The 11,064-nt window shown below is 43.6% G+C and overlaps 1 long non-coding RNA gene across 1 annotated transcript; it reads left to right on the top strand.

Annotated features, from left to right (window-relative positions):
- Nucleotides 1–28: 28 nt before the first annotated feature.
- Nucleotides 29–8,005, top strand: LOC109310135. The gene is made up of 2 exons (XR_002101145.1): nt 29–110; nt 5,316–8,005. It is a non-coding gene; the product is annotated as an uncharacterized LOC109310135 (long non-coding RNA).
- The last annotated feature ends 3,059 nt before the right edge of the window (nt 8,006–11,064 follow it).

The following is an 11,064-nucleotide window of genomic DNA, read 5'->3' as shown; positions in this document are numbered from 1 at the left end:
CGCGCCATTGGCCGGCGCGGGCCACGTGACGCCTTCGCGGCCGTTGCGGCCGTTGGGCTCCTCAGGCGGCCTCGGGCCTGTGGTGGCGCGGCGAGGCGGCGAGGAGCGAGGTAAGTGTCGGGGAACTGCAGGAGGGAGCGCGCGGGGACGTTTGCAGGTGGTGGTGGGCATCGACCCTGCCAGTCCCACGCTTTGCTCCAAGTCTTACTCGTCCTCCCCCCGGTGCTGGCCTCCCTTGTCCCTGGAGGGCGCTGGTCTGAAGGGGGGGCAGCTGTTACCGTGGCGGGGGCACCCGCGCCTCGTCTCCTGTGCACCGCGGCGGCGAAAGGAGACCTTTTTTAAATCATTATTATTAAAATATATTTCCATAGAGAGAGAGGGCGTTGTGTATATACATCCTCTGGCAGAAATTTTCCATCGTACCTCTCAAAACCTCAGGGTTTAAATTTGCCGGTCGGAAGATAGACCTGCCCGTCCCTCTGCTGATGACTTCACCCATATATGTGGGGCGGTCGAGATGTGGGGCGCCGTGGGCTTTTTGAGCACCTTGAGATGCGGCAGGGTCTGATTAAGGCAGGGGCAGGCAGTTATTTTGGGCAGAGGGCCGCTTACCGAGTTTTGGTAAGCCATCGAGGTCCTGCATGACAGGCAACTGGAGGCAGATAAGCATTAATTTTCTAAATTTTGTAGGGGCCCGCGGGCCAGATAGAATCGCCTGGTGGGCTGCATTTTGCCCGCGGGATTGCATTTTGCCCACTCCTGCATTAAGGCAAAAGTTAATCATTGTGTTTAAGCAAGAAGTTTGCAGTTGGTTTGCTCTCATTCATTATGAAGAGCTCTTCTCGAACAGAAAAGGGGCTAATAAATGAGTGCTCGTAGCCGAGAGCGCTGTCTGTACTTGAGGCTGTCCAATGCCATTATAAGATCCAGTTTTTAGCTCGGCACCTTTTAACCATTCAAGCTGAAATACATCATGCTGGGTGTCCGTCATAGGCTAAAAATGGTTTTTGAAAAGTGTCAGTGCAAATGGTTCGGTAAAGTTAAGGGGGTGGAAAAATTGGCCCACTCTGAAAAACTCATACAGCCCTGTTCTTGCAAAGCTTTAATGCTTTGGTGATTGGAGGCGGTGCAAGAGATGTGACATGGAGGGTGCCTTTGCTTTTCCCCTGAGTAAACTCCCAAATTTGGTACAGGTATAAGCCTGTGAAAATGCATTTCCAGGTGCGCAGGGGAAACTTGTTTGGCTTCCTAATTCTTCAGAATCTACCGTTGGGCGGATCAGAACCAGATTAAATTCAACACTGAGAAGCGTAAAGTGCTGGATCCATCTGGGGACGAACAGCCCCCAGCACACCGACAGGCTTGGTGATGCCAAATGACTGAAAGAGACCTGAGTATCATAATAGACTGTAGTATGAACATGAGCCATTAGTGCGATGCTGTAGCCAGTAGGGCAAATAATACTCTGGCATGCATCAATCGATGCATCTCCAGCAAAACTGAGGAGGTGATTTTTCCGCTTTCCTTGGCATTGGTGAGACTGCAGCTGGAGTACTGCGTCCAGTTCCGGGTGCCGTGCTTCAACAAGGATGTGGAAAAGCCTCAGATAGAGACTCCAGAGAAGAGCCAGCCATATGATCAGAGGCTTGCAAGGCAAGCCATCTGAGGAAAGGCTGAGGTACTTGAGCCTCAGCCTAAAAAAGATAAGGCTAAGGGGGGACTTAGTAGCAGCTTACTGCTACATCAGGGGAGTACATTGAGGGCTCAGCAAGCAACTGTTCACCCTTGGGGAGAACCAGGAGTAATGGCCACAAACTCCTGGAAGACCGTTTCAGGCTTAATGCTAGGAAAAACTTCTTCACAGTTAGGGTGTCCAGACTGTGGAATAAACTCCCTTCAGAGGTGGTGCAGTCACCTATCCTGGAAATCTTCAAGAGGAGCCTGCACAGTCACCTTGCTGGGGTCACCTGACCCCAGTTGTCTTTCCTGCCTAGTGCAGGGGGCTGGACCTGATGATCTTGCAAAGTCCCTTCCAGCCCCTAACAATCTGTGAATTGTTGAGCAGGCTCCAGCCCTTCACAGCTCCCATATACTAATTGGATTGCATGGGCACCATCCAGCAAGAGTGTGGGAGCATGCTCTGGCTGAGGCTGCATCGTCTGCAGTCTCCTGCAGATGACTTGCCGGTGCCCAGTCAGTGTGGAGAGGAAGGAGGAGCAGCTTGACTGGAATGCAGAGGAGTATGGAATGGGGTGGGGAAGGAAAGGGGGAATAAGCAGGAGCAGAGAAGAAAAGGACCCTGGAAAGGCTTGTGGGAGACTGGAGGGTGGGGTGAGCGCAGGATCATTTGTAACCACTGTAGTGTATTTTTGTGCACAAACTGGATTGGACCCCCAGAGTCCTTTGCAGTTAAGTAGATGGCTGTGAAACCCACTGACCCAAATGTATGTTTCATCACCCTCTAGCAGCAGGTCCACATAGAGCAGGGGTGGGTAAAATACGGCCTGCTGGCCAGACCTGGCCTACCAGGTGTTTTTTTTTTTTTCCCATCTGATTTATGGGCGCCCAACAATTAATTGTACCCCACCCAGCCCCTGGGGTTCACTCCCATCCTCATGCCTGGGAGGGCCCTGGCCCTGGCCAGCTCGCACAACTTTTAGGCAGGGCCACTGCTGCAGCCACCGGGGGACCTGCTTGACTTCCCCAGCCTCCAGCAACTTCTCCCCGTGTCCCTGCTGCAGCACTTGCTCCACACAGCAGGTAGGGAAGTGGCAGTTGGCAGGGGAAAGCTGCAGCTGAGTGGGAGCATGGGGCTGGAGCTGGCAGGAGTGTGGAGCCTGCACTCAGCAGGAGCTTGTGTGGGCTGGGTATGGGTGTGGGTGTGAGAGAGGGTGGGAAGGTGTGGGGACCTCCCCAGGTACCCTCTTTCCATGCTGCACTGTCCCCACTGCTAGCAGCATTAGGTGGCAAGCCCTCGGGGTGCTCATGGCCTGCTCAGGCCTGTCTGGCAGCATGCAGCTCCAGCCAGTTCCAGTAGCTGCACTTGGCAGCAAGGAGTGGACCCAGGCTGGCCTGTCTCTATTGCAGTGGCTCATGTGCAGCTCCCAGGACTCCACTGGGAAGCAGGGAGTGGAGAAGGCAGCTGGCTTTATGGTGTGGGGCTTCCCCCTAGTGGTGCATGAGTCCTGGGAACTGTGCATGAGCTCTGGGGAGCCCTGTGTGATAGAGGTGGTCCAGCCTGACTCTGCTTCTTGCCATGTGCAGCTGGAGCTGTGCACCACCAGGTGGCTGTGCATGTGCAAGCCATGAGTGCCTCCAGGACCTACTGCTGCCGCTTGTGACAGGCTGTGTGCCATATGGGAGGGAGCATGTTGGGGGAGGGGTCCCCACCCGCCACCTTTTCTCTCGGTCCCCACCCCCAACCTTTTCTCTCACCCCGCACACTCGCACCCTGCACACACACTCCTCCCAGAATCCCCTGCACATATACAAACACCCGCACCCCCCACATAGTCACACCCCCTCACAACCCCCCAATATACAAGAGTAAGTCTTTATTTTTGAGCTATTATGGAATCACCTCTATATACGTTATGCAAACTTGCACAAATCAGGACAAAAATACTTTAAAAAATAAAATTAGAATATGTTATAGTAGATGTTTGACATTTAGTATATGATTTGGGTTTTTATGGTTCCAAGATAGCAACCCCACCTCCCAAAAGGATTACTTCTGGGGGCAAGGGGAGGGACTTATGGTGGCAAAAGTCAGAGGTTAGGGGGCCGAACTTCTGATCCCATGGGACCAGGAGGTGGGGCACTTGTCAAGGGGTGGGGCTACCCTTGACAGCTTGCTAGAACTCATTAAATGGCCCTCCAGCTGAAATAATTGCCTACCCCTGACCTAGAGCCTTCTGTTGCTTCTGGTTACTTTGTTAGCACAACTGGCAGATACCCAAGTTATGGAACTAGTCCCAACCCTGCTAATGATCCAAGTTAAGGCCTTGTCAATATGATTCTAGATGATCAAAACTTTCATTTTGCTCATTTGCAAATGCTGTGAATTGTATCAAATTATTAAACAAATTAAAACAAACAAAAAAGTGTTCCATTGATTTTTTTTTTTTTTTTTTTTTTTTTTGTAAAGTCAAGTCTCAGAACTTACTGCCAGAATTCAGATTACTCATACAGGGTTCAGTTGTATATAGGCTTGGTGGGATTTGATTTTTAATGATAAACCTTGATACAAGTTGATTTCACTTCTTGCATGCTGATGAAAGAATATTTCCATTGTTAATAATCAAAATTTATAGAAGGGGGACATAAGGAAAATGCTGGCTGATGGTGTGTGAGACAACAGGGGAAGCAGTCCTATAGAACTTCTGACTAGTTTGAACTGTAACTCCCAGAAACCCCAGAGGACTGGGAGCAAAGGAAGAGGAAGTGACAAAACAAATAAGGGAGCTACAGGCAGGCTGAGCCAGGACTGATGGCAGCTCTGATCAGCTGAGAGCAGTCCTACAGTAATGTTTGTCGTGGTGGGCAGTTAAATTGCACTATAATAATAGTATACTGCCATTAATAAACTGTCTGTTCCCCACATCTCTAATTTCTCACAGTCCTGAAAACTTAAATCAATAAAAATTGAAGCAAATGCTTAAAAATAAACATTGATGCTATCCATCAAAATCATAAAAAAATAAAATTCTGCCAAGCCTAGATACATATTACATTTTTGTAGTACTCTTAGTGCACAGGATGGAGCTTGCTTTGAGAGTGATTCATGGTTGAATTAGGCCATTGTCTGTAGGAGCATTTAATTGCTGATGCTTTCTAGTACATCTGATACTACAGCATCAAAGCAATTAGTCTAGGGCTTGTCTATACTACCAAGCTCCTGTTGCTTTAGTTACGCTGGGATAGCTATGTCAGCAGCACGCCCCTCCTCCCCCCAGCGTAGATGTAGCATATACCAACAAAAGGAGGTTTTCTGCTGGTGTAGCTAACCCCCTCCCCGAAACAAGCTAGCCATCGAATAACACTCTTCTAGTGGCAGAGCTACATCCATACCAGAGGTTTTGCAGCTGTGTCAGCTAAGAGGTTTGATTTTTCTTCTGTACCCATAGGCCACATAGCTCTACTGACAAATTTGTAGTGTGGGCCTGATGCTAAAAACACTCATTCTTCCCCACTCTAAAGCCACGTGTGAGGAACAGCAGGAAACTGGTTTAGAATTGCATTAAATATACTGCTGTATTTCTGCATTGTGTTTTCTGGCTACTAATTATCACCCCAGTCCCCTGATTTGTCTTCAGGGTTCACTGTCCAGCTCTTCCTAACTCTTCAAAGAGGCAACCATTTTGATAGGCTGAAATCAAGAAATAATATGGAAGCAAAGCTCAGAGCACTAAGAAAGGAGAGCAGGACTGGTTCTTGGTGAGAACTGGTACATATGTGAGCTCAGCAGGAGAACAGTAGTCATTAAGCTTTTGCATTTGGTGGACTTCAGCTTATAGTTTCAAATTTTGGAGATAAAATTGCTGCCTGTTTATTAAATCAAGAATGACATTTGAATGTGCAGTCTTGGCTTTCCATTCCCCAAAGTTTCAGAGTTTTAATATCAAATAAAAGCTCCAACTAAATATGTTGAATGGTTCCATAATCGTTTATGTACTGGCAAACTGTGGCCACACCTATCAAACCTGTTTGGCATGGGGTTTTTTCGGTGTTTCTATGTTTCTGGCTTCTTGGACCCTTAAAAAATAGTGAAGACCAAATTAATGCCTAAGGTAAGCAAGCACATTCCTACTAAAGTCACTGCAAGTTAAATTTGCACATGCTAGGGCTTAGCTTGACTGTTTGTGTAAGCCCCATGTGTCCACCAACCTGATGCTTTGTGGGCTTGTTTGTGTATTCTGTTGGCTTTCCATTGATGTTAAGTGTGTTAATAAGACTGTATTTCAGTTAAGTATTTTAAAGTGGTTCTAATATATTATGTTGACTCTGATAGTAACCTAAAATGGATATTCAGCCCCAATACTACAGAAGTACTTTAGGCACAAGCTCTTGAAAGGACCTTTATTTCATAGGGGAGATGCTGTTATGAGTGAAACACCTTTGGGCAGCACTAAGCAAAGAAGGAACTGAGACTGATGCTCAGGCTGGGAAGCAAATTGTACAGTAAGGAAATAGGTTTATGAACCATGCTGTTTGCACCTGCAGTTTAGCAAATGGATATTTTATCTTTAATCACACCTCCTGCAACCCCATTTGGCTAAATATAACCCTAGAGTGTGGAAAAACTGAAATATTTGCTAAGATTCATATTAAGCATCGAATCATTTGGATAACTTTGTATAGCTTTGCATTCACCCAGCTATTGCTTTTATTTGGCAGCTCAAAATCATTTAAAGTTTGGTTAGATTGTCATTACAGAATCTTGTCATATATTGCTAAAGACTGGAATTTGCACAGTGCTCTTAACAGTTGCAGAGATTTTATCACTTGCTTTTTAAAAAAATATAACATACAGAGTAATGGATGGGGGGCACTTTTAAAAACCCAAATAAAGTTTGTTGCTTTATCACTTTCTTAGTTAAGTAGCCTCAGGCAAGACACCTAACCAATCTTAGCTGCATTCTTCTAACCTTTTAAAATGCTTCAACACAGAGTGCTTATATAAGTGCTAAATATTACTAAGTTTGTCTGGCAGTGATAATTTTCCAAATAGAATGTGGAATGAAAATACTTTTAACATCACAAAGGGGGAGTTTTAACAACATGCCATGGTACCTGTTCAGAGACATCTTTTTTATCTCTTGTCTTTGTGCCCATATTTGCACGCTTTCTTAATCCACTATAATGCTAATCTCTATTCACTCTCTCTTTCAGTGCTTTCCTTTAATAATAGGAAAAATACTAGTAACCTGATCCCATCTCTGTCTCTACCATATAACATTTTTCCCTTAGGTGACACAGGATGTATGATCTTGATGTATTTCATATCATGGCCAGGAAGTTCCAGTGTGCAAAAGGACCAAGATGACAAACTACTTATCAGTGGGTAGATTCCTTGTACTGGGGGATTTACTTGGGGACAGTAAAAAGCATGTATTTTTTCTTAATGAGAGTGCCACTACAATTTTATTTAACACCCTGTCTCCAGAGTAATTTAATTCTTCATTGTGAAAGCTTCCCAGCTCTTACCATCATTGGCTTCATCAAATTGGTAAAGCTTTTATTTTAAGCCAAAAACATTTGGGATTTTAAACATATGTTGAAATATCTCAGGGTGCGGTCCTGTTACATCTGAAACTAAGCAGGGCTGGGCCAGGCTGGTACTTGAAAGAGACCTCTCCAAGGAAACCTTTGTGCTGGGGGAAATGCTGTTGGTGATTTAGGGGGTGATGCTTTTCCTCTTGCTGACCACTGAAATCCTGGAATGCTATGCTGTAAGAGACCCTGTCTTTGAGAAAATGTGTGTGCATTAAATCAGGTGTACTCCACTAGTTCTCACTTGGGGTCTGATCTGATTCCCAGCAGAGACAAGCACCTCTGCTTAAATTTCTCCCTGCTATTTCATTGCTTTTCACAGTTCTCAACTGTCTTGCCATTTTCTATAGGTTGCCACTGGTCATCCAAGCTGCAATTGTTTCAGTAAACAGAATGTTATGTGCATATGTAATGCCCTGTCTTTATTGGGCAGGCTATCCTTGTAATTAGAGGACATGATAGATTTCTGAATATTGGATCTGTACGTTGTCACGGAGGATTTTCTGTGAATTTATAGTGTCATACTAATGTAAGCCATGATGTGGGGATCTACGATGAATTATGTTTTGACTACTGTTTGTAAATTGATAACTCAGTTTTTCAAAACCAGTTTATGCACTGATCTGTTATGCTAGATAAGACTTACTCTTTTATACTAAATTATCCAGAAGTTCCTTTTATGTCTTTTGCAGTGAGTTTTATGGCAGTTCAATAAATTATGCATAAAAATGTCTGGCTTTTGTATACTTTCCATGTCACTGTAGAAGTAACCTTCCTCTTGCTCCTTATTACACATTGGTCATGATATGTTCAAGATTATTATTGAACTTGGCCTGTAGCTAGCTGATTGGAAGTTTTATATAAAAAGGTCATTCTTACTGAAGTGAGTTCTGGGGCATAAAGAGCCATTAACAGAGGGAAAGATAATATCTGGGAAGTAAAATCGTATTTTTGGACACCACAAGCATTTTATTTAATTTTCCTACTTGCAGTTGCAAAAGCACAGCAGAACTTAGTTTTGTAATCCATAATTAGGTTTTAATTGTATAAATACTTTCCTTCTGGTTGAATTGACTTTAACCTTTCTTAGGAAGGGTGATATTACACTTGAGGAAATACATGGCTAAGATAAGGCTAGAGGAAATTAAAAAATATATACTCAAACATCCAGATTTGATGCTTTCTTGCTGCCTAGCTGAGTTCCTCACTCTGAGATCCCAGGTGTCTTTAACCTTCATTTTTCAAACTGTTTTCTTTCCCTTCAGTTTCTTGAAATCTGTCCTCATAGGTTACACTGTTTTCCTGACCTTCTGCCCTCTACTTCATTGATGTAGCCTAAAATCCTTTGCACGTCTGCCTAGAATGCTCTGTGTAAGGGGCCCTTCTGTGCTGTAGCCCCTGCAAAGGGCACACATTGGAACTGAAAGCACAAATTTGCAAGACAGTCATGAAATGCTGAGGTGGTGATTCAACAGGAGACGGAGGAGCATTTTCGTTTGGTGCAAAAAGAAAGAGCAGAGCATCAGTTGTTGCAGGCAGACTATAAAAGATTGCATGACTGGTCGTGTTAATAGCTATACTTGCCAGAAAAAAATCAAAGTAATGTGATGACCACTGCAGGGGTCAGGAAAGATTTTGTTCCATATTGACATTATTACATAATTGACTTAATGCATAAAGTTTTTTCTGCCTTTGTCTGAAATGTTGGGCACTTATGTCACTAAAAGCAGCCCACCAGATTGGATGAACCAGTGGTTTGATCTGCTAGGGAAACTTTTTTGTTTTCTTCCTGTCCAAAATTCTTAAACTGTAAGCAAAAATCCAAACAAGACTAGAAGGGAATAATTAAAATGCAACAACTCTTTACTAATGCACATGTTTATTCTGTCGTACCATTGAAGTCCATACTCCTGCAGAGCTGGCAAGTGCTCAACAAGTACAACATGGAGACATCTGGCAAGGAGAGTGGCATTTTGCATGTGACTGTTGAATGTGACAGATTGAGACTGGCAAGAAGTAAGAGTTCATGCTATGAGAATTAACTAAACAGACATCCTCTTCCTGGACTGACACTATAGATAGATGTGGGATGCTGTATAGAACTGAAATATCATCAAGGTTTATAAAATACTCGAAAAGAATCTGGACGCTCTGTTTTGTATCACTGCTCATTTTTATTTTAGCTTTGTTTTCCTTATGGATAGCTAAGGATATGGGGCAAAATCTGAGCATATTTGTGTAAAATTTGTATCCTTTTGTGTTTTTTCTGAGCATTTTTTCCTGACTTTACTGTTAGAAAGGAAGAGGCTTGAGGTATGTTGTTAACTGCACCAACAGACTGGATGAAAGAGAGACTTTTGTGAAAGTAGAGACACATACATTCTTTTAAAAAAATCACTTCATTTCCAAACAAGGCAGTTCTAAAGAAACATGTAATGAAGTGTAGTTTCAATGTACACTGTGACCAGACAAGTTGAATGGCATACAAGTTACAGCCCATTCCAGGCTGAATTTAATAAACCTGCTGTTAGGATTGATCAAACTAAGGAATTCATTAGTTTTGCCCAAAACTTCTCTTTACGTATTGTCTGGGTACATATCCTAATATTTTTGCTATTCATAAACTTTGTGTGACTTTGGGGTTGCTCAGCTTGACTTTGTGGAATTGCTTATAGCCTGTCCTCCTTGAAGTAGTTGATACTTGGGATCAACGACTCAAGCTTCTGTTCCCAGGCTGGTTGGCTTAACCTTCATTTTAAAAAAAAAAAAAAAAAAAAAAAAAGGCTAGCCTAAGTAATTGGGGTTCTTTCTGTATCTCCCAGAAAGTGAAGTGAAGGCCACTTAAAGAAGCAAACGCACTGGACAGTAAGAAAACAGTCAGAATATTTGAACCTATATCCATTTATACACGATAATAACATATTTAGCTAGGACCCCAGACCTCAATATGGAGGCAGAAGAGAAAACTTATGTTAGGTTTTATGAGCCGTTTAATACATCTTTCATTTAGTTTCTTTAGCTTTGCAGACTTCTTCCATCCTCAGGAAATGCATAGTTCTGGTTACAAAGCTTGGAGCCAGATCTTTATTAGTTGCCAGGTTACCAGGAGTCTGGTCAATTATCTGTGAGGAACAGTGATTATCCTGCAGAGTATGCTGTCATAAACCAAATCTTTTGGTCACAATCTTATTTTATATCATTATGTAATAGTGCCCAAAAGGCTGTAACTCTCCCTGTGACCTGTTGTGCAGGGCATTCTGCGTTCACAATGTAGAAACATAATGCTGTTTTTTGAAGATTATGATCAGCTATTATCCATTTTTCTTAATTAGTCACCTTTTAAGACTCTGACTTTAAAGTGGGGGAGGGAAGGAGTGAGAATGTGTAGAAAGTAGGTAGCTACTGTGTCACATACTCGGTGTATATTCTGCTGTCATTCACTATTAGGTACCTACCAAATACACAATTTCACAAGTCATATAATTGGCAGTCTTCTGTGAAATAACTGGTTCCTCGTGAAAAAGCATGGGGAACTGGCTATGTTCAAAAAGCTGGCAAAGAGTCAGCAAAGCATCTCTTGAAGGGGGTGGGGAAGAGGCAGGAAAAGTTTCCATCTCTCTGTCTCCAGAAGGGGAGAGGGGAAGCAGGGAAAAAGCCCATAAAAAATCCCCTTCTCTTGAAACTTTACTCAGTAATTATTGCCCTCTGCCCCTTGAAGAGCATGATAAGCAGGGATCTGGGTTTTCTGTTTCCATGGAAAAATGGAGAAAACCATGGCTTTTTCCCATTACT

The sequence above is a fragment of the Crocodylus porosus genome, unplaced genomic scaffold (genome assembly GCF_001723895.1).
Source record: "Crocodylus porosus isolate Cpor-Errol unplaced genomic scaffold, CroPor_comp1, whole genome shotgun sequence".
NCBI classification, from domain to species: Eukaryota; Metazoa; Chordata; order Crocodylia; family Crocodylidae; genus Crocodylus; species Crocodylus porosus.
Note: the sequence above shows the minus strand (reverse complement) of the source record. Positions and strands in the feature narration are given on the sequence as shown.